Raw genomic sequence first — 27,767 nt, 5'->3', positions numbered from 1 at the left:
CTCTACTAACACAGCCAATTTCCACCCATTTAAAAGTGAACGCTGCACTGCCATGAACAGGCTCCCACCAAAAACACCATTCCTATCCATCAATAAATAAATATACAAAAAAAAAACACTACGCTTTGCCTTACAGTTTCACTCTCACAGAAACCCTAACAAGGTCCCATGGATACAGTACTTAGCACAGCCCACACCCTCAACTACACCCACAGGCAAGGCAGCTCCAGCTCCACCCACAAAGACACAAACACACAGACACAACAACAATCACAGCACAAACAACACTCTCAGCCAGAAAGCCCTACAACAACACATCCCTGCAGCTCACAGGCACGGGAGAAGCCCATAATGGCAAGCAGCTGGCAAAGCCAGGACCATCAATGCACAAGAGGCTGGCCAGAAAGATCCAAGGCTGAAACCACACAGGGAAGACCACCCTGAAAGGATACCACGAAGGCAAGGAAGAGCAGCCATGGAAGGCAAGGAAGAGCATCGCCACAAAGATGAACGGCCACGGAATGCAAGGAAGAACGGCCACGGAAGGCAAGGAAGAACATCGCCACAAAGATGAATGGCTGCAGAAGGCAAGGAAGAGCGGCCGCAGAAGGCAAGGAAGACCATCGCCACAAAGATGAACGGCCACGGAATGCAAGGAAGAGCGACCGCGGAAGGCGAGGAAGAGCATCGCGGAAGATGAACAGCCACAGAAGGCAAGGAAGAGCATCGCCACAAAGATGAACGGCCACGGAAGGCAAGGAAGAACGGCCGCAGAAGGCAAGCAGCATCGCCACAAAGATGAACGGCCGCGGAAGGCGAGCACTATCGCCACAAAGATGAGCGGCCACAGACAGCTACGATGCAAATTCAGTGCAACACACCAACCCTTTCGGTGGGAGGCACACAAGGAGACACCGTCCCTCGACGCAACGCTGACCGCTCGGGCCACTCAATAGCCTGCAGATGCCTAACACCCGAGCCCTGCAAAGTTTACACCATGCTCCACCATCGCACAGGACAAGAGCAACATCAAGACCTCTGCAAAACACAGGACACCTACAACACACACAGAACACAGCACACAACAACACAGACACAGGCTGGAGCTGCCCAGACTACCACACCCACCTCTCCCTCTACCTCACACACAGCACCCACCCTCACGAGGCCTCCACACAACACTGATTGGCAGCACACACACACACACACCCACCCACACACACACACTGCCCAAGACACACCAACACCCTTGGCCCCCTCCACTTAGCTTGGGCACTGCCATGCATCACCGTCCATCCTCAACAGCCAGCCTCGATGCCAGGCACCTCCTCTCTGACCTTCCTTCGCCCTCACCACCTGCCAAAACAGACCACAAGCCATCACCTGCATGCCACACAGCTCCAGCCTCTTCCCCAAAAAACACCCTCCTCCAAAACAACACGGTCCCTCCGCTCACCTGAAACACGTCCCTTCCAAACTCAGACATCCTGCCCAGCACTAGGACACCCACAGCACCTGGGAAAAACAACACAAAGTCACTCTTCTGCCAGGCAGCACCCAACAGCCCTACTACAAACAGCACACTGTGCCACTCACCTCAAATCCTCAGCCATCCGGGAAGAGGCCCCCCACAGCACCTGAAAAAAGCACAACAAAAGACATTACTGAGAGGCAGCCCGACACCACCCAACCACAGAATAAAGCTCTCAACAACAAGCTGCCCCCTCTTACCTGCTCAGCCTCCGCCTCAGCGCTCAGCTTCTCCACACCACAACTGCATCCTGCACCTGCAAAGTCAGAGACAATACCACAGCTTGAGGGGATGCCCACAAAACCGCAGCCCGTCCGCACCCACCCCTTGCTCCCACACTTTTACCTGTGCCACTTACCCTTCCCCACTGTCATGCTACAGGAGGCCACGCCAAGCTCTGCCACACACCTGCAAAACCAGAACACCACTGGGCAACAGGCACAGCACCAACAACACAACAGCCCCACTCCACGCTCTGCTCCATCTCTCACACCAACACTCACCTGGCCGGGCTCCTCCTAGGCACAAGCAACCCACTTGCCTCATGGCTTCCCACCTACAAACACAAAACAAACATTGTTCAGGGAACCGCTGCCCAAGACACCCTCCTGCAAACAGCACTCACAAGCTCACCTCCTTAGTGCACGTCTCGGTCTTCCTCCATCTCCCTCAGGCACCCACAACACTGCTCTGCATCTGCAAAAGCAACACAAACTGCAGCACCCAAAGGCAGACCTATCCCCATTCCACTCCCCATCACCACTCCATGCTGCACACTGCCATTGCTAAAACCCACAGGCAAGGCACCTCCAGCCCCAAACAAACAGGCACACTCACACACAGCACACACAAACACAGAACAAAGCCCTAGGCAGAAAGAACAGTTCTCACGCATAGGACCCTGCGGGCCACAAAGCCCTACGATGCCACAACTGTGCGGCTCAGAGGCTCGGGAGAAGCCCAGGAAAGTCAAACGCCACGCTCCATGACAGAAAGCAGCCAGCAAAGCCAGGACCATCAATGCACAAGAGGCTGGCCAGAAAGATCCAAGACCACGACCACACAGGGAAGACCACCCTGAAAGCATGCCATGAAGGCGAGGAAGAGCAGCCGCGGAAGGCAAGGAAGAGCATTGCCACAAAGATGAATGGCTGCAGAAGGCAAGGAAGAGCAGCCATGGAAGGCAAGGAAGAGCATCGCCACAAAGATGAATGGCTGCAGAAGGCAAGGAAGAGCAGCCATGGAAGGCAAGGAAGAGCATCGCCGCAAAGATGAACAGCCATGGAATGCAAGGAAGAGGAGCCGTGGAAGGCAAGGAAGAGCATCACCGCAAAGATGAACGGCCACAGAAGGCAAGGAAGAGCATCGCCACAAAGATGAACGGCCACGGAAGGCAAGGAAGAACGGCCGCAGAAGGCAAGCAGCATCGCCACAAAGATGAACGGCCGCGGAAGGCGAGCACTATCGCCACAAAGATGAGCGGCCACAGACAGCTACGATGCAAATTCAGCGCAACACACCGACCCCTTTGGTGGGCGGCACACAAGGAGACACCGTCCCTCGACGCAACGCTGACCGCTCGGGCCACTCAATAGCCTGCAGATGCCTAACACCCGAGCCCTGCAAAGTTTACACCATGCTCCACCATCACACAGGACAAGAGCAACATCAAGACCTCTGCAAAACACAGGACACCTACAACACACACAGAACACAGCACACAACAACACAGACACAGGCTGGAGCTGCCCAGACTACCACACCCACCTCTCCCTCTACCTCACACACAGCACCCACCCTCACGAGGCCTCCACACAACACTGATTGGCAGCACACGCATACACACCCACCCACCCCCACACCACCCAAGACACACCAACACCCTTGACCCCCTCCACTTAGCTTGGACACTGCCATGCATCACCGTCCATCCTCAACAGCCAGCCTCGATGCCAGGCACGCCCTCTCTGACCTTCCTTCACTCACAAACCTTCGCCCTCACCACCTGCCAAAACAGACCACAAACCATCACCTGCATGCCACACGGCTCCAGCCTCTTCCCCAAAAAACACCCTCCTCCAAAACAACACGGTCCCTCCGCTCACCTGAAACACGTCCCTTCCAAACTCAGAGATCCTGCCCAACACTAGGACACCCACAGCACCTGGGAAAAACAACACAAAGTTACTCTTCTGCCAGGCAGCACCCAACAGCCCTACTACAAAAGGCACACTGTGCCACTCACCTCAAATCCTCAGCCATCCGGGAAGAGGCCCCCCACAGCACCTGAAAAAAGCACAACAAAAGACATTACTGAGAGGCAGCCCCACACCACCCAACCAAATGATAAAGCTCTCAACGACAAGCTGCCCCCTCTCACCTCCTCTGCCTCCATCTCAGCACTCGGCTCCTCCGTGCCACAACTGCATCCTACACCTGCAGAACCAGAGACAATACCACAGCTTGAGGGGATGTTTGCAAAAGCACACCCCGTCCACACCCACCCCTTGCTCCCACAACTTTACCTGCGCCACTCACCTGTCCCCACTGTCAGGCTACAGGAGGCTACACTGACCTCGGCCACGCACCTGCAAAACCAGAACACCACTGGGCAACAGGCACAGCACCAACAACCCCACACTATGCTCTGCTCCATCTCTCACACCAACACTCACCTGGCCAGGCTCCTCCTACGCACAGGCAACCCATTTGCCTCATGGCTTCCCACCTACAAACACAAAACAAACATTGTTCAGGGAACCGCTGCCCAAGACACCCTCCTGCAAACAGCACTCACAAGCTCACCTCCTTAGAACACGTCTCGGTCTTCCTCCATCTCCCTCAAGTACCTGGAACACTGCTCTGCATCTGCAAAAGCAACACAAACTGCAGCACCCAAAGGCAGACCTATCCCCATTCCACTCCCCATCACCACTCCATGCTGCACGCTGCCATCGCTAAAACCCACAGGCAAGGCACCTCCAGCTCCAAACAAACATGCACACACACAAACAGCACACCCAAACACAGAGCAAAGCCCTAGGCAGAAAGAACGATTCCCATGCATAAGACCCTGCTGGCCACAAAGCCCTACAACAGCACAACCGTGCACCTCAGAGGCTCAGGAGAAGCCTAAGAAAGAGTCAAATGCCACAAGCTGTGACAGCAAGGGACCAGCAAAGCCAGGACTACGGAAGCACAAGAGGCTGGCCAAAAGGACCCAAGACTGCGACCATGCAGGCAAGAAAACCCTGAAAGGATGCCGCAGAAGACGAGCGAAGAGCGGCCGCCGCAGAAGACGAGCGAAGAGCGGCCGCCGCAGAAGACGAGCGAAGAGCGGCCGACAAGCACTCAAACATCACCACAAAGATGGCCAGCCACAGACAGCTATGATGCTAATTCAGTGCAACACACCAGCCCTTCTCACAGGCAGCACAGAAGGAGATATGATCCATTGGCACAATGCTGAGCACTCGGGCCACTCAAAAGCCTCCGGATGCCTACCATGCTACCGATGCAACATCTGTGCCATGCTCCATGAGCACAAAGAACAAGAGCAACATCAACACCTGAGCAAAACACAGGACACCTACAACACACACAGAACACAGCACACAACAACACAGACACAGGCTGGAGCTGCCCAGACTACCACACCCACCTCTCCCTCTACCTCACACACAGCACCCACCCTCACGAGGCCTCCACACTGTAATGACTGGCAGCCCACGCACACACCCACCCACACACCCACACCGCCCAAGACACACCAACACCCTTGACCCCCTCCACTTAGCTTGGACACTGCCGTGCATCACCGTCCATCCTCAACAGCCAGCCTCGATGCCAGGCACGCCCTCTCTGACCTTCCTTCACTCACAAACCTTCGCCCTCACCACCTGCCAAAACAGACCACAAACCATCACCTGCATGCCACACGGCTCCAGCCTCTTCCCCAAAAAACACCCTCCTCCAAAACAACACGGTCCCTCCGCTCACCTGAAACACGTCCCTTCCAAACTCAGAGATCCTGCCCAACACTAGGACACCCACAGCACCTGGGAAAAACAACACAAAGTCACTCTTCTGCCAGGCAGCACCCAACAGCCCTACTACAAACAGCACACCGTGCCACTCACCTCAAATCCTCAGCCATCCGGGAAGAGGCCCCCCACAGCACCTGAAAAAAGCACAACAAAAGACATTACTGAGAGGCAGCCCCACACCACCCAACCAAATGATAAAGCTCTCAACGACAAGCTGCCCCTCTCACCTCCTCTGCCTCCATCTCAGCACTCGGCTCCTCCGTGCCACAACTGCATCCTACACCTGCAGAACCAGAGACAATACCACAGCTTGAGGGGATGTTTGCAAAAGCACACCCCGTCCACACCCACCCCTTGCTCCCACAACTTTACCTGCGCCACTCACCTGTCCCCACTGTCAGGCTACAGGAGGCTACACTGACCTCGGCCACGCACCTGCAAAACCAGAACACCACTGGGCAACAGGCACAGCACCAACAACCCCACACTATGCTCTGCTCCATCTCTCACACCAACACTCACCTGGCCAGGCTCCTCCTAGGCACAAGCAACCCACTTGCCTCATGGCTTCCCACCTACAAACACAAAACAAACATTGTTCAGGGAACCGCTGCCCAAGACACCCTCCTGCAAACAGCACTCACAAGCTCACCTCCTTAGTGCACGTCTCGGTCTTCCTCCATCTCCCTCAGGCACCCACAACACTGCTCTGCATCTGCAAAAGCAACACAAACTGCAGCACCCAAAGGCAGACCTATCCCCATTCCACTCCCCATCACCACTCCATGCTGCACGCTGCCATCGCTAAAACCCACAGGCACCTCCAGCTCCAAACAAACATGCACACACACAAACAGCACACACAAACACAAAGGAAAGCCCTAGGCACAAAAAACAGTTCTCACGCATAAGACCCTGCCAGGCACAAAGCCCTACAACACCACAACCCTGTGCCTTTCAGGCTCAGGAGAAGCCCAGGAAAGACTCAAATGCCATGGCCTGTGACAGAAAGGGGCCGGCAAAGCCAGGACTGTGGATGCACAAGAGGCTGGCCAGAAAAACCCAAGGCCATGATCACACAGGGAAGAAAACCCTGAAAGGGAGCCCCAAAGGCAAAGAAGCGCGGCCGCCAAAGAAGAGGCGAAGAAGCGCGGCCGCCAAAGAAGAGGCGAAGAAGCGCGGCCGCCAAAGAAGAGGCGAAGAAGCGCGGCCGCCAAAGAAGAGGCGAAGAAGCGCGGCCGCCAAAGAAGAGGCGAAGAAGCTATGTTGCAAATCTGCAACGACACAATGCCCCTTTTCACGGGCGGCACAGCAGATACAATCCCTTTGCACAACACTGAGCGCTAAGGCCAGTCCCAAAGCCTACAGATGACTACTGTGCTAGCCCTGCAAAGTCATCCTTTGTGCTCCAGGAACACAAAGGACAAGAGCAACAGCAAGACCTAAGCAAAAGACAGGACACCTACAACACACAACATACAGCACACAGCAACACAGACACAGGCTGGAGCTGCCCGGCCCCAAGCACAACCCCATGGCCTTGACCTCACCGAAAACAATCATCCTAAAACAATACACTCATGGTCAGCAAACACACACACACACCCCTACCCCCAGGGCAAGCCAACCCTTGACCCCTCCACTTAGCTTGGGCACTGCCATGCGTCACCATCCATCCTCAACAGCCAGCCTCGATGCCAGGCACCTCCTCTCTGATCTGCCTTCAGTCACAAACCTTCACCCTCATCACCTGCCAAAACAGAGCACAAGCTGTCACCCGCACACCACGCAGCACCAGCCTCTTCCTCCAAAAACACCCTCCTCCCAAACACCACGGTCCCTCCGCTTACCTGTGCCCCGTCCAAACTCCAACATCGTGGCCGGGCGGACACCCGCAGCACCTGGGAAAGGCAACACAACACAGTTACTCTTCCGCCAGGAAACACCCAATAGCCCTACAACAAAGAACTCACCGTTCCACTCACCCCAAATCCTCTGGCAAAAGGCCCCCCCACAGCACCTGAAAAAAAGCACAACAGAAGACATCACCAAGAACCAGCCCAACACCCCCCAGTCACAGAATAAAGCGCTCAATGACAAGCTGCCCCTCACACCTGCTCAGCCTCCGTCTCGGTACTCAGCTTCTCTACGCCACCACTTCACACAATGCCTGCAAAAACACAGAAAACACCACACCTTGAGGGCATGCCCACAAAACCAAAGTCCTTCAGCACCCACCCTTTCCTCCCACACCTTCACCTGTGCCGCTCCACTCTGCACGCTGCCATTGCTAAAAATCCACAGGCAAGGCACCTCCAGCCCCAAACAAACATGCACACACAAACAGCAGACACAAACACAGCAGAAAGCCCTAGGCACAAAGAACAATTCTCACACATAAGACCCTGCTGGGCACAAAGCCCTACAAGACCACAACCGTGCAGCTTCGAGGCTCAGGAAAAGCCCACGAAAGAGTCAAACACCATGGCCTGTGACGGAAAGGGGCCAGCAAAGCCAGGACCATCACTGGACAAGAGGCCATCCAGAAAGAAGCAAGGCCATGATCACACAGGGAAGAAAACCCTGAAAGGGAGCCCCAAAGGCGAAGAAGCGCGGCCGCCCGAGGCGAAGAAGCGCGGCCGCCCGAGGCGAAGAAGCGCGGCCGCCCGAGGCGAAGAAGCGCGGCCGCCCGAGGCCAGCCACAGATGCTACGATGCAAATCTGGCACGACACAACGCCCCTTTTCACGGGCAGCACAGGAGGAGATGCAAACCCTTCGCACAACACTGAGTGCTCAGGCCACTCCAAAAACCTGCAGACGCCTACCGTGCTAGCCCTGCAAAGTCTGCATCGTGCTCCATGAGCACAAAGGACAAGAGCAACATCAACACCTGAGTAAAACACAGGACACCTACAACACACACCGAACACAGCACACAACAACACAGATACAGGCTGGAGCTGCCCGGCCTAGCACACCCCCCTCTCCCTCTGCCTCACACACAGCACTCATCCTCAGGAGGACTCTACACTGTAATGACTGGCAGCACACGCACACACACACCCCCCAAGACAAGCCAACACGCTTGGCCCTCCCAACTTAGCTTGGGCACTGCTGCGCCGTCCTCAAGAACCAGCCTCGATGCCAGGCACATCTGTTCTGCTCTTCCTTCAGTCACAAACCTTCGCCTTCACCACCTGCCAAAACACAACACAAGCGGTCACCTGCACGCCAGATGCCTCCAGCCTCTTCACCAAAAACACCCTCCTCCCAAACACCACGGTCCCTCCCCTCACCTGCGTCCTGTACAAACTCCAACATTGGGGCTGGGCGGACACCTGCGGCACCTAGGAAAGGCAACACAGTTACTATTCTGCCAGGCAACGCCCAACAGCCCTACAACAAAGGACACACCTTTCTACTGCAGCTCACACCCTCAGCCACCCCAGAAAAGGCCCACACAGCACCTGAAAAAGCACAACAAAAGACATCACTGAGAAGCAGCCCAGCACCAGCCCCACGGCACAGTAGAGCCCTGACCCAAACAGCTCCCCCTCTTACCTGCTCAGCCTCCGTCTCAGCGCTTGGCTTCACCACACCACAACTGCACCCAATGCAAAAAAAACCTAGGGTACAAAACTAGGAAAAAATGTTTTCCCTGAACCCCTCCTGCCTCTTCTTTTCTGCAGTCCTGCAGAGCAACAAACAATTCCCCAACTCCCATCATCTCAGAAGAGCCCCGTGAAGAAGCTGCATCCCTTCCACAATAAACTCAAAAACACCAGAAAACAACAGTGACCGTCAACAAAAGATACAACAGGATATTCAGAAGCCCTTTTTCAGCCCAAACAACCCACACCGAGATGCTACCCAAGAAAAACCCTATCTCCTACAAACACTTCCCTCTCATAATGACAGCTCCAGCTCAAGCTGCCTCATTGCTCTTCTATTGTTCAATGGCCTTCGCATCTCCAAGCGTACAAATAGGTCTTCCAGGATAGTTGTACATCCTCAAATGCTGTTATTTGCTAAGCCCATTACAAACTACCACTCCCACAGCAGATCAAAGGCAGAATGAACTCAGGGAAGAGAGACCCCCGCTTTATGTAACCCTAGGCCCCACCCACTTCCCTACCCAGAAACCCTTTGGAGGGGAGGGGCAAACAAACAGCAACCATAAATACATAGGGCTAGGCAGAAGCAATTCTTCTGCCACTCAGCATCTAGAACAGAGAGGACAGAAGGGATAAAGAGACCTCTTCTATGAAATAGAACATCTGTTTTTTTACTGAGACTTCATATAGTATCTACATTATCAAGAGGTAGGTCATTAAACTCCTTTTTACCTTAACTAGCACAAGCCTTCATATTAAAAGCTACAAATGAGTTCTGGTTATACTTAGGAAAAAAACTACAACATTCCACAGCGCCTACAAAGGGAATGCTATACCATAGTCCTCTAATGGGTTCAGGTCTGCATAGAATACAGCTGCTCTGGCAGGGCAACATTTCCTGAAGGGCAAACCAGGATATCAAAATGAACTCTGGGAACAAGCCCTCTGCTGTAATAGGAGCACTTCCTAAGAGGAATGGGTCTTCTATAGTACCTAAAATGAAGAGAAAAAAAGTCAGTGGCTGGAATGACTAGTTATCCAGGAGAATACTATATCTGTATCACTAACTGCAGAACTGACACAAGGAGATCTCAGGATGGCTCCGGAGGGCACAAGAGGGATGCTAAGAGGGCTGAAAGACCAATGCAGCATTCTGGGGCACAACAAAGAATAATCCAGAATAAAATAAAGGGGCTCCTCACAAGTCTGCAGGACCAATGGAAGTCTATGCAACACAACAAAGCTCTACAGAGGACTCCAGATTGGATTACACATTTCCAATGGAGACTAGAGAACAATAAAAAAAAAACCAGTAGAGAATAACTAGAGTTTCCCCAAGGGGTCCAAGGGAAAACAAGGCTGCTAAGACCACTAGATGATGAACAGAGAGCACTGTTCAGAAAAGTTCTGAGGACACTACAACAATCTTAAAGGATTGACAGAGCCAAAAGATGGCTCTGGGAAAAAAGGAAAGCTGAAAGAGAACTCCAGAGTTCACTAGAGGGGTGCTAAAAAGCCTAGACGGCCAACAGAGGTCTGTGAGGGAAAGATAAAAGGCCAAAAAAGTGGGCAGGGGGGAGAGGGGAGAAAAATTGAGAGCTGCTGAAAGGGCTGGAGGGCCAACACAGAGCTCCATGTTGCAACAAAAGACTCCAGAAACATTTTGAGGCCACTACAGGGGTCCTAAATCAGTCTAGAGGATCAAGATACAGCTCTGGGAAATGAGGAAAGCCAAAAAGAGACTCCAGAGCACACTACAGGGGTTCTAAGGGGTCTACATGGCCAAAAAGAGAGTCTGAGGTGCAAGGAAGCCCTCAGGAGGAGTTCAGAAGTGACTACATGGCTCAAGAGGGGTCTAGAGGGCCAGAAGACAGCTCTGGGGAACAAAGAAAGACAAAGAGAGGTCCCAAATACAAGACCAACAAGCACAAAAAACTTCTAGAGCACAATTACAGCCAAAAGACGGTTCCACAACAGACTGCAGAGCTGCAAAGACAGCTGCATGGCCAAATGAGGGCTCTATGATCCAACAAAGACCTGCAGAGAGCTTTGGGAGGGACTACATGAGCTGCAAGTCCAAAACAAAGCTCTGTAGCACTAGGAAGGCTGGAAAAGGAGTGCATATCACACTAGAAAGGTACTAAGGGGCCCAGGAAGCCAACATACGTTTGCAGGGAAAGATAAAAGAGGAAAGGCCAGGCAAGAACAGAGGGCTGTCAACAGGGACAAAGAACTAACACATGGCTCTGGGAACCCAAAGGTCTCCAGAGGGCTCCTGATGTGAACACAGGAGTTCTAAGAGCTCTGGGAAGCCCCAAAAGGGAAACCTTCCAGATTAGTCCGAAGGGAACTAGACGGGTGGGTCTAACCGCAAAAAAGCCTATGGGGAACACGAGGAACCTGCGGAGGGGTTCTGGAGGACCTAGACAGTGCCAAAGGAGTCTGGAGGACCAGAAGACCGCTCTAAGGTACAACAACTACAGAAAGACTGATTCAGAAGACACGAGAGGGCTTCTAAGGGCTCTCCATAGCCACAAAGAGACTCTGGGGAAGGAGGAGGAGCTTCACAGGGATTCTGGGCCACCTAGACAGTTTCAGAGAGCTCAGAACAAACAAAAGACAGCTCTTGGCAGCAAGGAAGAGCCAAAGAGTGGTACGGAGTGCTCTAGAGCGGTGCCAAGGGGCCTAGGGAGCCAAGATCCAGCTCTGGGGCAGAGGGAAACCTGCCAGAGTAGTCCCGAGGGCACCAGAGTGGGCCCTCAAGGGTTTACATGGCCCAAAACCCCACTCTAGGGAAGGAGGAGGAGCTGAGGAGGGGGTCTGGGCCACCTAGACAGTGTCTAAGGGGTCCGGAGGGCCGGAAGACAGCTCTGGGGCACCCCAAAGGTCTGCCCAGGGGCTCTGAGGTGGATAGAGCAGTGCTAAGAGCTGTGGGGGTCCCCAGCACAGCTCTGGGGCACAGGGAAACCTGCCAGAGTAGTCCCGAGAGCACCAGAGGGGGCCCTCAAAGCATGGGGCTAGCCAAAAGACAACTCTGGGGAAGGAGGAGGACCTTAGGAGGGGGTCTGGGCCACCTAGACAGTGCCTAAGGGGTCCGGAGGGCCAGAAGACAGCTCTGGGGCACCCCAAAGGTCTGCCCAGGGGCTCTGAGGTGGATAGAGCAGTGCTAAGAGCTCTGGGGGGGGCCCAAAGACAGCTCTGGGGCACAGGGAAACCTGCCAGAGTAGTGCCGAGGGCACCAGAGGGGGCCCTCAAGGCGTGTGCCTAGCCAAAAGACAACTCTGGGGAAGGAGGAGGAGCTGAGGAGGGGGTCTGGGCCACCTACACAGTGCCTAAGGGGTCCGGAGGGCCGGAAGACAGCTCTGGGGCACCCCAAAGGTCTGCCCAAGGGCTCTGAGGTGGATAGAGCAGTGCTAAGAGCTCTGCGGGGCACCTACACAGCTCTGGGGCAGAGGGAAACCTGCCAGAGTAGTCCCGAGGGCACCAGAGGGGGCCCTCAAGGTGTGTGCCTAGCCAAAAGACAACTCTGGGGAAGAAGGTGGAGCTGAGGAGGGGGTCTGGGCCACCTAGACAGTGCCTAAGGGGTCCGGAGGGCCAAAAGAGTGCTGTGGGGCACCCCAAAGGTCTGCCCAGGGGCTCTGAGGTGGATAGAGCAGTGCTATGAGCTGTGGGGGGCACTTACACAGCTCTGGGGCACCCCAAAGGTCTGCCCAGGGGCTCTGAGGTGGATAGAGCAGTGCTAAGAGCTCTGGGGGGGGGCCCAAAGACAGCTCTGGGGCACAGGGAAACTTGCCAGAGTAGTGCCGAGGGCACCAGAGGGGGCCCTCAAGGCATGTGCCTAGCCAAAGGACATCTCTGGGGAAGGAGGAGGACGTTAGGAGGGGGTCTGGGCAACCTAGACAGTGCCTAAGGGGTCTCAGGGGCCAAAAGAGTGCTGTGGGGCACCCCAAAGGTCTGCCCAGGGGCTCTGAGGTGGATAGAGCAGTGCTAAGAGCTGTGGGGGGGGGGCCCAAAGACAGCTCTGGGGCACAGGGAGACCTGCCAGAGTAGTCCCGAGGGCACCAGAGGGGGCCCTCAAGGCGTGTGCCTAGCCAAAAGACCACTCTGGGGAAGAAGGTGGAGCTGAGGAGGGGGTCTGGGCCACCTACACAGTGCCTAAGGGGTCCGGAGGGCCAAAAGAGTGCTGTGGGGCACCCCAAAGGTCTGCCCAGGGGCTCTGAGGTGGATAGAGCAGTGCTAAGAGCTGTGGGGGGGCCGAAGACAGCTCTGGGGCACAGGGAAACCTGCCAGAGTAGTGCCGAGGGCACCAGAGGGGGCCCTCAAGGCGTGTGCCTAGCCAAAAGACCACTCTGGGGAAGAAGGTGGAGCTGAGGAGGGGGTCTGGGCCACCTAGATGGTGCCTAAGGAGTCTCGGGGGAAAAAAGAGTGCTGTGGGGCACCCCAAAGGTCTCCCCAGGGGCTCTGAGGTGGAGACAGCAGTGCTAAGAGCTGTGGGGGGCTCAAAGACAGCTCTGGGGCACAGGGAAACCTGCCAGAGTAGTCCCAAGGGCACCAGAGGGGGCCCTCAAGGGTTTACATGGCCCAAAACCCCACTCTAGGGAAGGAGGAGGAGCTGAGGAGGGGGTCTGGGCCACCTAGACAGTGCCTAAGGGCTCCGGAGGGCCAAAAGACAGCTCTGGGGCACAACGAGTACTGCAATTGTAGTTCAGAAGACACGAGAGGGCTTCTAAGGGCTCTCCATGGCCACAAAGAGACTCTGGGGAAGGAGGAGGAGCTCAGGAGGGGTCTGGCCCATCTAGACCCTTCCCGAGGGCTTGGCACAAGCAAAAGACAGCTCTGGGCAGCAAGGAAGAGCCAAAGAGTGGTGCGGAGTGCTCTAGAGCGGTGCCTAGGGGCCTAGGGAGCCAAGATCCAGCTCTGGGGCACAGGGAAACCTGCCAGAGTAGTCCCAAGGGCACCAGAGGGGGCCCTCAAGGCATGTGCCTAGCCAAAAGACCACTCTGGGGAAGGAGGAGGAGCTGAGGAGGGGCTCTGGGCCACCTAGACAGTGCCTAAGGGGTCTGGAGGGCAAAAAGACACCTCTGGGGCACCCCAAAGGTCTCCCCAGGGGCACTGAGGTGGATAGAGCAGTGCTAAGAGCTCTGCGGGGCACCTACACAGCTCTGGGGCACGGGGAAACCTGCCAGAGTAGTCCCGAGGGCACCAGAGGGGGCCCTCAAGGTGTGTGCCTAGCCAAAAGACATCTCTGGGGATGAAGGTGTAACTGAGGAGGGGGTCTGGGCCACCTAGACAGTGCCTAAGGGGTCCGGAGGGCCAAAAGACAGCTCTGGGGCACAACGAGTACTGCAATTGTAGTTCAGAAGACACGAGAGGGCTTCTAAGGGCTCTCCACGGCCACAAAGAGACTCTGGGGAAGGAGGAGGAGCTCAGGAGGGATTCTGGGCCACCTAGACAGTTTCAGAGAGCTCAGCACAAGCAAAAGACAGCTCTGGGCAGCAAGGAAGAGCCAAAGAGTGCTGCGGAGTGCTCTACAGTGGTGCCAAGGAGCCTAGGGAGCCAAGATCCAGCTCTGGGGCAGAGGGAAACCTGCCAGAGTAGTGCCGAGGGCCCCAGAGGGGGCCCTCAAGGGTTTACATGGCCCAAAACCCCACTCTAGGGAAGGAGGAGGAGCTGAGGAAGGGGTCTGGGCCACCTAGACAGTGCCTAAGGGGTCTGGAGAGCCAAAAGACAGCTCTGGGGCACCCCAAAGGTCTCCCCAGGGGCTCTGAGGTGGAGACAGCAGTGCTAAGAGCTGTGGGGGGGCCGAAGACAGCTCTGGGGCACAGGGAAACCTGCCAGAGTAGTCCCGAGGGCACCAGAGGGGACCCTCAAGGCGTGTGCCAGGACAAAAGGAGACTCTGGGGGAAAAGGAAGACCTCTGGAGGGAGTCTGGGCCACCTAGACCTTTCCTGAGGGCTCGGCATGAGCAAGGGACAGCTCTGGGCAGCCAAAGAGTGGTGCGGAGCCCTCTAGAGCAGTGCGAAGGGGCCTAGGGAGCCAAGATCCAGCTCTGGGGCAGAGGGAAACCTGCCACAGTAGTCCCGAGGGCACCAGAGTGGGCCCTCAAGGCGTGTGCCTAGCCAAAAGACAAGTCTGGGGAAGGAGGAGGAGCTGAGGACGGCGTCTGGGCCACCTAGACAGTGCCTAAGGGGTCCGGAGGGCCAAAACAGTGCTGTGGTCTCCGCAGGGCCTCTGAGCTGGATAGAGCAGTGCTAAGAGCTGTGGGGGGCACCTACACAGCTCTGGGGCAGAGGGAAACCTGCCAGAGTAGTCCCGAGGGCACCAGAGGGGGCCCTCAAGGGTTCACATGACCCAAAACCCCACTCTAGGGAAGGAGGAGGAGCTGAGGAAGGGGTCTGGGCCACCTAGACCGTTCCTGAGGGGTCCGGAGGGCCAAAAGAGTGCTGTGGGGCACCCCAAAAGTCTGCCCAGGGGCTCTGAGGTGGAGACAGCAGTGCTAAGAGTTCTGGGGGGCCCCAAGACAGCTCTGGGGCACAGGGACACCTGCCAGAGTAGTCCCGAGGGCCCCAGAGGGGGCCCTCAAGGCGTGTGCCTAGCCAAAAGACCACTCTGGGGAAGGAGGAGGAGCTGAGGACGGCGTCTGGGCCACCTAGACAGTGTCTAAGGGGTCCGGGGGGCAAAAAGACAGCTCTGGGGCACCCCAAAGGTCTCCGCAGGGGCTCTGAGGTGGAGAGAGCAGTGCTAAGAGCTGTGGGGGGGCCGAAGACAGCTCTGGGGCACAGGGAAACCTGCCAGAGTAGTCCCGAGGGCACCAGAGGGGGCCCTCAAGTCGTGTGCCTAGCCAAAAGGCAACTCTGGGGAAGGAGGAGGAGCTGAGGAGGGGGTCTGGGCCACCTAGACCTTTCCCGAGGGCTCAGCACGAGCAAGGGACAGCTCTGGCTAGCAAGGAGGAGCCAGAGAGTGGTGCGGAGCGCTCTAGAGCGGTGCGAAGGGGCCTAGGGAGCCAAGATCCAGCTCTGGGGCAGAGGGAAACCTGCCAGAGTAGTCCCGAGGGCACCAGAGGGGGCCCTCCAGGCGTGTGCCTAGCCAAAAGACAACTCTGGGGAAGGAAGAGGAGCTTAGGAGGGGATCTGGGCCACCTAGATAGTGCCTAAGGGATCTGGGGGGCCAAAAAACAGCTCTGGGGCACAACGAGTACTGCAATTGTAGTTCAGAAGTCACGAGAGGGCTTCTAAGGGCTCTGCATGGCCACAAAGAGACTCTGGGGAAGGAGGAAGAGCTCAGGAGGGGGTCTGGGCCACCTAGACCGTTCCTAAGGGCTCAGCACGAGCAAGAGACATCTCTGGCTAGCAAGGAAGAGCCAAAGAGTGCTGCGGAGTGCTCTAGGGCAGTGCGAAGGGGCCTAGGGAGCCAAGATCCAGCTCTGGGGCACAGGGACACCTGCCAGAGTAGTGCCGAGGGCCCCAGAGGGGGCCCTCAAGGCGTGTGCCTAGCCAAAAGACAAGTCTGGGGAAGGAGGAGGAGCTGAGGACGGCGTCTGGGCCACCTAGACAGTGCCTAAGGGGTCCGGAGAGCCAAAAGACAGCTCTGGGGCACCCCAAAGGTCTCCACAGGGGCTCTGAGATGGATAGAGCAGTGCTAAGAGCTGTGGGGGGGCCGAAGACAGCTCTGGGGCAGAGGGAAACCTGCCAGAGTAGTCCCGAGGGCACCAGAGGGGGCCCTCAAGGCGTGTGCCTAGCCAAAAGACCACTCTGGGGAAGGAGGAGGAGCTGAGGAGGGGGTCCGGGCCACCTAGACCGTTCCTGAGGGCTCAGCACGAGCAAGAGACAGCTCTGGCTAGCAAGGAGGAGCCAAAGAGTGTTGCGGGGTGCTCTAGAGAGTTGCGAAGGGGCCTAGGGAGCCAAGATCCAGCTCTGGGGCAGAGGGAAACCTGCCACAGTAGTCCCGAGGGCACCAGAGGGGGCCCTCAAGGCGTGTGCCTAGCCAAAAGACCACTCTGGGGAAGGAGGAGGAGCTGAGGAGGGGCTCTGGGCCACCTAGACAGTGCCTAAGGGGTCCGGAGAGCCAAAAGACAGCTCTGGGGCACGCCAAAGGTCTCCGCAGGGGCTCTGAGGTGGAGAGAGCAGTGCTAAGAGCTATGGGGGGCCCCAACACAGCTCTGGGGCACCCCAAAGGTCTCCCCAGGGGCTCTGAGGTGGAGACAGCAGTGCTAAGAGCTGTGGGGGGCCCCTACACAGCTCTGGGGCACAGGGAAACCTGCCAGAGTAGTCCCGAGGGCACCAGAGGGGGCCCTCAAGGGTTTACATGACCCAAAACCCCACTCTAGGGAAGGAGGAGGAGCTGAGGAGGGGGTCTGGGCCACCTAGACAGTGCCTAAGGGGTCCGGAGGGCCAAAAGAGTGCTGTGGGGCACCCCAAAAGTCTGCCCAGGGGCTCTGAGGTGGAGAGAGTAGTGCTAAGAGCTGTGGGGGGGCCGAAGACAGCTCTGGGGCACAGGGAAACCTGCCAGAGTAGTCCCGAGGGCACCAGAGGGGGCCCTCAAGGCGTGTGCCTAGCTAAAAGACCACTCTGGGGAAGGAGGAGGAGCTCAGGAGGGGATCTGGGCCACCTAGACAGTGCCTAAGGGATCTGGGGGGCCAAAAAACAGCTCTGGGGCACAACGAGTACTGCAATTGTAGTTCAGAAGTCACGAGAGGGCTTCTAAGGGCTCTGCATGGCCACAAAGAGACTCTGGGGAAGGAGGAGGAGCTCAGGAGGGGTCTGGGCCACCTAGACCGTTCCTGAGGGCTCAGCACGAGCAAGAGCCAGCTCTGGCTAGCAAGGAAGAGCCAGAGAGTGGTGTGGAGTACTCTAGAGCAGTGCGAAGGGGCCTAGGGAGCCAAGATCCAGCTCTGGGCACAGGGAAACCTGCCAGAGTAGTGCCGAGGGCCCCAGAGGGGGCCCTTAGGGGTTTACATGGCCCAAAACCCCACTCTAGGGAAGGAGGAGGAGCTGAGGAAGGGGTCTGGGCCACCTAGACAGTGCCTAAGGGGTCCGGAGGGCCAGAAGACAGCTCTGGGGCACCCCAAAGGTCTGCCCAGGGGCTCTGAGGTGGAGAGAGCAGTGCTAAGAGCTCTGTGGGCCCCGAAGACAGCTCTGGGGCAGAGGGAAACCTGCCAGAGTAGTCCCGAGGGCCCCAGAGGGGGCCCTCAAGGGTTTACATGACCCAAAACCCCATTCTGGGGAAGGAGGAGGAGCTGAGGAGGGGTCTGGGCCACCTAGACAGTGCCTAAGGAGTCTGGGGGGCAAAAAGACAGCTCTGGGGCACCCCAAAAGTCTGCCCAGGGGCTCTGAGGTGGAGACAGCAGTGCTAAGAGCTGTGGGGGGCACCTACACAGCTCTGGGGCACAGGGAAACCTGCCAGAGTAGTCCCGAGGGCACCAGAGGGGGCCCTCAAGGGTTCACATGACCCAAAACCCCACTCTAGGGAAGGAGGAGGAGCTGAGGAAGGGGTCTGGGCCACCTAGACAGTGTCTAAGGGGTCTGGAGAGCCAAAAGACAGCTCTGGGGCACCCCAAAGGTCTCCCCAGGGGCTCTGAGGTGAAGAGAGCAGTGCTAAGAGCTGTGGGGGGGCCGAAGACAGCTCTGGGGCACAGGGAAACCTGCCAGAGTAGTCCCGAGGGCACCAGAGGGGACCCTCAAGGCGTGTGCCAGGACAAAAGGAGACTCTGGGGGAAAAGGAAGACCTCTGGAGGGGGTCTGGGCCACCTAGACCTTTCCTGAGGGCTCGGCATGAGCAAGGGACAGCTCTGGGCAGCAAGGAAGAGCCAAAGAGTGGTGCGGAGCCCTCTAGAGCAGTGCGAAGGGGCCTAGCGAGCCAAGATCCAGCTCTGGGGCACAGGGACACCTGCCAGAGTAGTCCCGAGGGCACCAGAGGGGGCCCTCAAGGGTTTACATGACCCAAAACCCCATTCTGGGGAAGGAGGAGGAGCTGAGGAGGGGTCTGGGCCACCTAGACAGTGCCTAAGGGGCCTGGGGGGCAAAAAGACAGCTCTGCGGCACCCCAAAGGTCTCCGCAGGGGCTCTGAGGTGGAGACAGCAGTGCTAAGAGCTGTGGGGGGTACCTACACAGCTCTGGGGCACAGGGAAACCTGCCAGAGTAGTCCCGAGGGCACCAGAGGGGGCCCTCAAGGGTTTACATGACCCAAAACCCCACTCTAGGGAAGGAGGAGGAGCTGAGGAAGGGGTCTGGGCCACCTAGACAGTTTCTAAGGGGTCTGGAGAGCCAAAAGACAGCTCTGGGGCACGCCAAAGGTCTCCCCAGGGGCTCTGAGGTGGAGAGAGCAGTGCTAAGAGCTGTGGGGGGGCCGAAGACAGCTCTGGGGCACAGGGAAACCTGCCAGAGTAGTCCCGAGGGCACCAGAGGGGACCCTTAAGGCGTGTGCCAGGACAAAAGGAGACTCTGGGGGAAAAGGAAGACCTCTGGAGGGGGTCTGGACCACCTAGACCTTTCCTGAGGGCTCGGCACGAGCAAGGGACAGCTCTGGGCAGCAAGGAAGAGCCAAAGAGTGGTGCGGAGCCCTCTAGAGCAGTGCGAAGGGGCCTAGGGAGCCAAGATCCAGCTCTGGGGCAGAGGGAAACCTGCCACAGTAGTCCCGAGGGCACCAGAGGGGGCCCTCAAGGCGTGTGCCTAGCCTAAAAAAAACTCTGGGGAAGGAGGAGGAGCTGAGGACGGCGTCTGGGCCACCTAGACAGTGCCTAAGGGGTCCGGAGGGCCAAAACAGTGCTGTGGTCTCCGCAGGGCCTCTGAGCTGGATAGAGCAGTGCTAAGAGCTGTGGGGGGCACCTACACAGCTCTGGGGCAGAGGGAAACCTGCCAGAGTAGTCCCGAGGGCACCAGAGGGGGCCCTCAAGGGTTTGCATGACCCAAAACCCCACTCTAGGGAAGGAGGAGGAGCTGAGGAGGGGGTCTGGGCCACCTAGACCGTTCCTGAGGGGTCCGGAGGGCCAAAAGAGTGCTGTGGGGCACCCCAAAAGTCTGCCCAGGGGCTCTGAGGTGGAGAGAGCAGTGCTAAGAGCTGTGGGGGGGCCGAAGACAGCTCTGGGGCACAGGGAAACCTGCCAGAGTAGTCCCGAGGGCACCAGAGGGGGCCCTCAAGGCGTGTGCCTAGCCAAAAGACCACTCTGGGGAAGGAGGAGGAGCTCAGGAGGGGCTCTGGGCCACCTAGACAGTGCCTAAGGGGTCTGGAGGGCAAAAAGACACCTCTGGGGCACCCCAAAGGTCTGCCCAGGGGCTCTGAGGTGGAGAGAGCAGTGCTAAGAGCTCTGTGAGCCCCGAAAACAGCTCTGGGGCAGAGGGAAACCTGCCAGAGTAGTCCCGAGGGCACCAGAGGGGGCCCTCAAGGGTTTACATGACCCAAAACCCCACTCTAGGGAAGGAGGAGGAGCTGAGGAGGGGGTCTGGGCCACCTAGACAGTGCCTAAGGGGTCTGGGGGACCAAAAGAGTGCTGTGGGGCACCCCAAAAGTCTGCCCAGGGGCTCTGAGGTGGAGACAGCAGTGCTAAGAGTTCTGGGGGGCCCCAAGACAGCTCTGGGGCACAGGGAAACCTGCCAGAGTAGTCCCGAGGGCAGCAGAGGGGGCCCTCAAGGCGTGTGCCTAGCCAAAAGGCCACTCTGGGGAAGGAGGAGGAGCTCAGGAGGGGATCTGGGCCACCTAGACAGTGCCTAAGGGATCTGGGGGGCCAAAAAACAGCTCTGGGGCACAACGAGTACTGCAATTGTAGTTCAGAAGTCACGAGAGGGCTTCTAAGGGCTCTGCATGGCCACAAAGAGACTCTGGGGAAGGAGGAGGAGCTCAGGAGGGGGTCTGGGCCACCTAGACCGTTCCTGAGGGCTCAGCACGAGCAAGAGCCAGCTCTGGCTAGCAAGGAAGAGCCAGAGAGTGCTGTGGAGTACTCTAGAGCAGTGCGAAGGGGCCTAGGGAGCCAAGATCCAGCTCTGGGGCAGAGGGAAACCTGCCAGAGTAGTGCCGAGGGCCCCAGAGGGGGCCCTTAAGGGTTTACATGGCCCAAAACCCCAGTCTAGGGAAGCAGGAGGAGCTGAGGAAGGGGTCTGGGCCACCTACACAGTGCCTAAGGGGTCTGGGGGGCAAAAAGACAGCTCTGGGGCACCCCAAAAGTCTGCCCAGGGGCTCTGAGGTGGAGACAGCAGTGCTAAGAGCTGTGGGGGGCACCTACACAGCTCTGGGGCACAGGGAAACCTGCCAGAGTAGTCCCGAGGGCACCAGAGGGGGCCCTCAAGGGTTCACATGACCCAAAACCCCACTCTAGGGAAGGAGGAGGAGCTGAGGATGGGGTCTGGGCCACCTAGACAGTGTCTAAGGGGTCTGGAGAGCCAAAAGACAGCTCTGGGGCACCCCAAAGGTCTCCCCAGGGGCTCTGAGGTGAAGAGAGCAGTGCTAAGAGCTGTGGGGGGGCCGAAGACAGCTCTGGGGCACAGGGAAACCTGCCAGAGTAGTCCCGAGGGCACCAGAGGGGACCCTCAAGGCGTGTGCCAGGACAAAAGGAGACTCTGGGGGAAAAGGAAGACCTCTGGAGGGGGTCTGGGCCACCTAGACCTTTCCTGAGGGCTCGGCACGAGCAAGGGACAGCTCTGGGCAGCAAGGAAGAGCCAAAGAGTGCTGCGGAGCCCTCTAGAGCAGTGCGAAGGGGCCTAGGGAGCCAAGATCCAGCTCTGGGGCAGAGGGAAACCTGCCACAGTAGTGCCGAGGGCACCAGAGGGGGCCCTCCAGGCGTGTGCCTAGCCAAAAGACAACTCTGGGGAAGAAGGAGGACCTCCATGGCGGCCTCTGGGGAACAAGAACAGTCCCAAGGGGTCTGGAGGGCCTAAAGAGGACTCTGGGGCACAGCGTTGGGTTCAAGAGTCGTCCCGAGTATACTAGATGGCTGCTAGGAGGGCCGGAGGGCCACAGCGGGGCTCCAGGACAAACCAAGGTCTCCCCAGGGCTTCTGAAGGGACTAGAGGGGGGGCTAAACGGGCTGGACGTCCAAAAGACACCTCTGGGGCCCAAAGGAGGCGGCAAGAGTAGGCCATAGCACACTGGAGGGGGCCTTCAAGGGGTTTATGGGGGCCAGCAGATGTCTGTGGTGAGAAGAAGGTGGCCTAAAGGGGGCTCCAGAGCAGAAGAGAGGGCTGCTGAGGGGGCTGGAGGGCCAACCCAGGGCTCCAGAGGGTTTGTGAGTTGACTCCAGGGGGCCTAAGGGGTCTCGAGGGCCAACATACAGCCTCGGGGAAGAAGACAGGCCAAAAGAGTAGCCCAGAACACACTAGAGGGATGCTGAGGAGACCCGATGGCCAACAAATTAAAACCTGGGGAACAAGGGTGACCTCAGGAGGGCTTCAGAGGCAACTAGACAGTTCCTAGCCAAAGGAACTATTTGCCAGCGGAGGGCTGGCAGACAGCTCTGGGCAGCAAGGAAGACACAAAGAGTGGTCCAGAGTGCCCTGGAGTGGTGCTAAGGGGCCTGAGGAGCCAAGATACAGCTTTAGGGCTGACAGAATGTTGGAAGAGTAGGCTAGAGCGCACTAGAGGACCGCTTGGGCCTCCATGTCCCTGAAAAATGACTCTAGGGAACAAGGAAGACCTGAGGAGGGGTTCTGAGCAGATAAACGGGCTCCTGTAGGTGCTGGAGGGCCAGAAGACAGCTCTGGAGCACAACAAGCATCCGAGGACTGGTTCTGAGTAACAAATGCCTCTGGAAGGTTTCTGAAGGGACTAGAGGGCCAACAGAGGTCTGTGGGTCAAAATTCAAGGCCAAAGTGGAGAGTAGGGCAGCCTAGAGGGGTGCTAAGGGCTCCAGAGGGTTAACACAGAACTCTGGGGTACAACGAAATCCTACAGGGCAGTTCCAAGGGGACTACAGGGGTCCTAAGGGGTCCAAAGGGCCTGACTGTTCTGGGGCAGAAAGAAGTTTGGAAGAGTCATTCAGAGTGCACTAGAGGGATTCTCAGGGGTCTAACATTGCCAAAAAAAGACTCAGGGGTCAGGAGGGCCAAAAGACAGCTCTGTGGCATAATAAAGGCCTCTAGAGGGGTTCAGGGGTGACTGGAAAGGTTCTAGTGGGTCTAGAGGGTCAATAGAGCTCTCTGGGGCACAGGAAAGGCCAAAAGATGGGTACCGAGTTCACTAGAAGGGTCATAAGGGGGTTATATGATCAAAGGAAGCCTCTGGGAACAAAGGTCCTAAAGGATCCTGAGGGGGAAAAGAGAGGTCCTAAGGGATCTGGAGGGCTAAAAGAGGGCTCTGGGACACAATTTTGGCCAAAAGAGACACCTAGAGTAGACTAGGGAGGTTGTAAGTGGGCTAGAAAGAAAAAAAAAAAAAAAAAAAAAAAAAGCAAGGGGGCACAATGAAGGCAAAAGGAGGGGTTCTGATGGGACTGGAGTGGTCCCCTGAGAGCTAGAAGGCTAACAGAGGGCTCCTGCACAACGCAGGCCAAAGGAGGGGTACTGAAGGAATTAGGTCCTAAGAGAGCTACTGGACCCCAAGAGGGCTCTGGGGCACTACAAAGGCCTCAGGAGGGGTTCTGAGGGTACTAGAGGGCTCCTAAGGACTCTACACACCCAAGAGAGCCTCTGGTGCACAATGGAGGGCTTCTGAGAGGATTGGAGCAGGCCTAGGGGGACTAGACATCAAAGAGAGGCCTCTAGGGCACAGTGAAGGCTTTGGGAGCAGTTTTGAGGTAACTAGATTAGAAAATGGAAGAGTCTTGAGAAGATTAGAGGGCATTCATTGGGTTCTAGGATGGCATGTCAGAAGGATGTCTCCAGCTCAAATCAAGGGCTCAGGAAGGGGTTGTTAGGGAGCCCAAGGGCCAAAGGAGGCATTCTGTGGGGATTAGATGCCGGGGTCCTGAGGGGAAGAGACAGCACACAGTGGGCACTGGGGTGCACCAAAATGGAAAAGGACTGGTTCTGATGGGACTAGGTTGCAAACGGCCCTGGAGCGCGACAGGAGAACACAGGGTTCTGGGGTGCTTTGAAGAACAAACATGGGGGTTCTGAAGGGAGTAGAAGATAATTGAGAAGGCATAAGGCAGGCTGCAAGGAAATGGAGGGCTATAGTATGCACTAAGAGGCAAAGAAGGAGAACAGAAAGGGATCTGAGAGAAACAGAACTCCCAAGGAGGAGCTCAGGTGGGATTTGGGGGCATTTAGGCAATGCTGGAACACAATGAAGGCCAGCAGTTTTGAGGCTACATGCCACATGGATTGATTTTGATCAGACTAGAGAACACAGAGAGCTCTGAGGTAAAAGAAAGGAAGATGGAGGAGTCTTGAGGGGACTGGAAGGAAAGGGGACCTGATGGGATAGAGGGCACACAGAACGGTCATAGGGATAGGGCATAGAGAGGACTCTGTGGTGCAATCAATAGAAAAGGAGGGCTTCAGGGCACACTGAAAGGGTGCCATGAGCGCCCAGGGTTCTGGAGTGCCCTCAAGGCAAACAAAGGTTCCTGAGGGGAGCGTGTGGCAATCAGAGGGCTGCTGATGGGACTAAGAGACAGTGAGGTGGGCCCTAAGGGGCTCAGAGGGCAAACAGAGGCATCCTGAGAGGACTACAGGGAAAAACAAAGGCTCTGGGATGCACTAATGGCAAATGGAGGGGTTTTGAGGGACCCAGAAGAAAGAGAGAGGGGACTTAATAGGACAAAAGAACAAACATAGGAGTCTTGATGCTACCAGAAGACCCACAGACACTAAATGGCAGAGTAATCATGCAGGAACTAGAAAGCAGCAAAGACTTCCGAGGGGACAGGAGAACAAATGGAGTGTCTTGGAGCACACCTGAAGGCAAATGGATAGGTCCTGAAGGAACTAGGGAGCAAACGGGGGAGTCCTGGGGGGACGAGGCAGAAATCTGAAGATTCTGGGACATTAACTCACCTGCCATAATCCTTCCACTTGGACCCTGCCTCTTACCTCTGAGAGGCAGGCCTTTGCTTTCATTCCGCAGGCAGCTGTCAGCTGTTGTGTAGTCTTGGCAGACAACTTGAGGATCGCTGCCCAGGCAGTCTCGACCTACAACACCACGTGCTCAGAAAAGTTCTCAGGAAGTCATGCAGAGTCATAACCTGAAAGGCCAAAAGCAAATCTCTCTTCAGGACAGTTCTTATTTCATCATAGGAGCATTTTTCCCCCTCTCTTCTCCGCTGTACTGCCTCTGACAACACATCTTCCTCATCACCGTTTTCCTCTGCTACTTCTACTCCTGTCAGTTGCCCCTGCATCTTAGTCCTCTAAAGCACCTGTTTCTCATCCACATGTACTTTTATGCCCTGTTGCCCATTCCCCCTCCTATTTGTCCTATACCAGGCAGCTGAGACACCCTGGCCTAGTTCTTAGCCGCACACCCCTTTTGATCCGGCCAACAGCTCTAACAGAGCAGAGGGCAGCACAGAGGGTGGATGCGAACATAGCACACCTAGGCACTGAGCAACACAGAAGCAGCAGCAAGGCATCCAAGAGATCCCATGTTTGTAAAGAAAATATGTAGAGGCAACTGGGGATCCTCTGCAGCTGTGCCCAGGGCTCCTGGAGGCTTTTTCCACCCAGTTAAAGGTAGCTGAACACAGTGACCTTGGGAGGCAATGACACAGTCCCTGGGGCTGCTGTGGGGTGCCTGCGGCTGCTCCAGGGTCTCTCCGGCTCTTTTAGGGTCCTTGGACAGCAACGGTGCTGGTTGTGTTTCCTTGTGCTGCAAAACAGGACAGCTTTGCACCACTACTACTCCTCCTAGTTGTTGCTGCCTACCTGGCCCCAAGCCTGAACAAAGCTATGACTATCAGGAGCCCCCACAGCCCCTCACACTCTCCCTGCCCTCCCCAGGGACAATAGGGATAGCCCCAGGCCCTGGGGAGAACCCTGTCTGGGCACACCAGAGATGGAAAATACTTCCTGCCCTGTACCAGGGAAAGACAGGGAAATTCCACTGCCTCGGTGACCCATGGAAACTCTCCTGGGAGCAGCAAACGTCCAGTGAGGAACAGAGACACTGGGCCATTGCTGTAGGGCTGAGAAGTCACAGGCACCTGGAACTATAGCTCCTGGTATGCCACAAAACACAATGTAGCCAGCGGGTGGGAAACCCGCTGACAGCTGCACCTCCTGCCACCTCGAGAGGCACAAGATGGTATCCCAAAAGCCCCGCAGGGGAAGATAACACTTGCCAGCATGCCCTGCAGATTAAAATGGCCGCCGGGAAAGCCACTGCTGGAAGACTACTCCTCCCGGCAGGCAGAGCGAAACAACATGGCCACCCGGAAGCCCAATGCCGGAAGTTTACTAATCCCAGCATGCAGAGAGAAACAACATGGCCGCCCGGAAGCCCCGTACCGGAAGACTCCTGCTCCCGGCACGCCGCGCGAAACAACATGGCCGCCCGGAAGCCCCGTGCCGGAAGACTCCTGCTCCCGGCACGCCACGCGAAACAACATGGCCGCCCGGAAGCCCCCGTGCCGGAAGACTACTGCTCCCGGCACGCCGCGCGAAACAACATGGCCGCCCGGAAGCCCCGTGCCGGAAGACTACTGCTCCCGGCACGCCGTGGGCCTCAGCGCTCAGTGAGGTTTGACCCTGGGGCGATTCCGTTTCGTTCCACCCCCTCCCAACCGCCCCCTGAGACCCGAAAGCCGCCGAGGCCGGAGCGCGGCCCCGCGATCCCCAACCGCGGCCCGAGACTCTGCCGACGCCGCCGGACCGGCCCCGGGTCAGCTCCGACACTGCCCCTTGCCCCCACTGTGACTCTCCCAGGCCTTCCTCTGGGATCTCTCCTTCCCCCGCCCCCCCCGACACGGTCCCGGTCTGACCCAGGACCCCCCGCGCCACGCCGACCGCGCAATAAACCAACCCCGCCAGCCTCGACGCCCCCCCGTCCTCCCTCCCCCCGCACCACTGCAGCCCCGACGCCCCTTTTCCTTCCTCCTCCAGGCCCGGCGCAACCCCTTCCTCGTTCCACCCTCGCCCTGGCGCCCCCCTTTTTTCCTCCCCTCCTCGCCCCATCACAGCCCTGACGCACCCCCTACCCCCCCCCAGCCCTGGTGTACCCCTTTCCTTACCACTCCCCGTGGCCCCGGTGCACCGCCATCCCCGGCGCATTTTCCCCTGGCCCACGATGCTCCCGTTTGCCGGGACGTGCGCACCCCGGCCCCGCTCACCTCCTCCGCGGTGCGGCCGCAGCGCCGGTCCCAGCGGGCGGTGCTCAGAGGCAGCTCCGTTGTCCCAGACCGGCCCCTGCACGAGCTTCCTCCCGACTGCAGCCCCAGCCCCGGCGCATGCCTGCCGTGGCCATCAGTGTCCCCAGCCCCACCTGAGGCTTGTTCCAGCCCCGGGGCCCACAGCTGCAGCCCTCAGGAACCAGGGGAAGGGAATTACCCTCAGCCCCATCAGGGACAGCTGGGGCTGCCAGGGCAGCAGAGGCACCCCAGTGCCTGAGAGGTGCTTGCTAGAAGCTAAAGGGAGAGCCCTGGGGGGTACAGAGAGGAAGAGGGAGTATTCAGGGGACAAGAGAACAAATCAAGAGGTCTGGGTGCAACAAA

At 57.4% G+C, this 27,767-nt stretch overlaps 1 long non-coding RNA gene across 2 annotated transcripts; it reads right to left on the bottom strand.

Moving 5' to 3' along the window:
* LOC138062030 (uncharacterized) lies at positions 1-27,767 on the bottom strand. Of its 2 annotated transcripts, XR_011136004.1 has the most exons (29): positions 27,387-27,767; positions 25,117-25,304; positions 9,140-9,217; positions 8,993-9,045; positions 8,875-8,925; positions 7,692-8,775; positions 7,563-7,597; positions 7,428-7,478; positions 6,230-7,327; positions 6,100-6,152; positions 5,963-6,012; positions 5,805-5,860; positions 5,671-5,711; positions 5,531-5,589; positions 5,324-5,430; positions 4,337-4,399; positions 4,207-4,259; positions 4,070-4,119; positions 3,912-3,967; positions 3,777-3,817; positions 3,637-3,695; positions 3,430-3,536; positions 2,165-2,227; positions 2,035-2,087; positions 1,890-1,939; positions 1,732-1,787; positions 1,597-1,637; positions 1,457-1,515; positions 1-1,356 (listed from the first exon to the last, which is right to left on the bottom strand). It is a non-coding gene; the product is annotated as an uncharacterized lncRNA (long non-coding RNA). The 2 variants fall into 2 exon arrangements; XR_011136005.1 differs by lacking the exons at positions 8,993-9,045; positions 9,140-9,217 and having other exon boundaries at positions 7,563-8,775; positions 25,153-25,304.

This window comes from Struthio camelus, chromosome 23, assembly GCF_040807025.1.
Source record: "Struthio camelus isolate bStrCam1 chromosome 23, bStrCam1.hap1, whole genome shotgun sequence".
Taxonomy (NCBI): Eukaryota; Metazoa; Chordata; class Aves; order Struthioniformes; family Struthionidae; genus Struthio; species Struthio camelus.
This window is presented reverse-complemented; position numbering and strand designations above follow the sequence as displayed.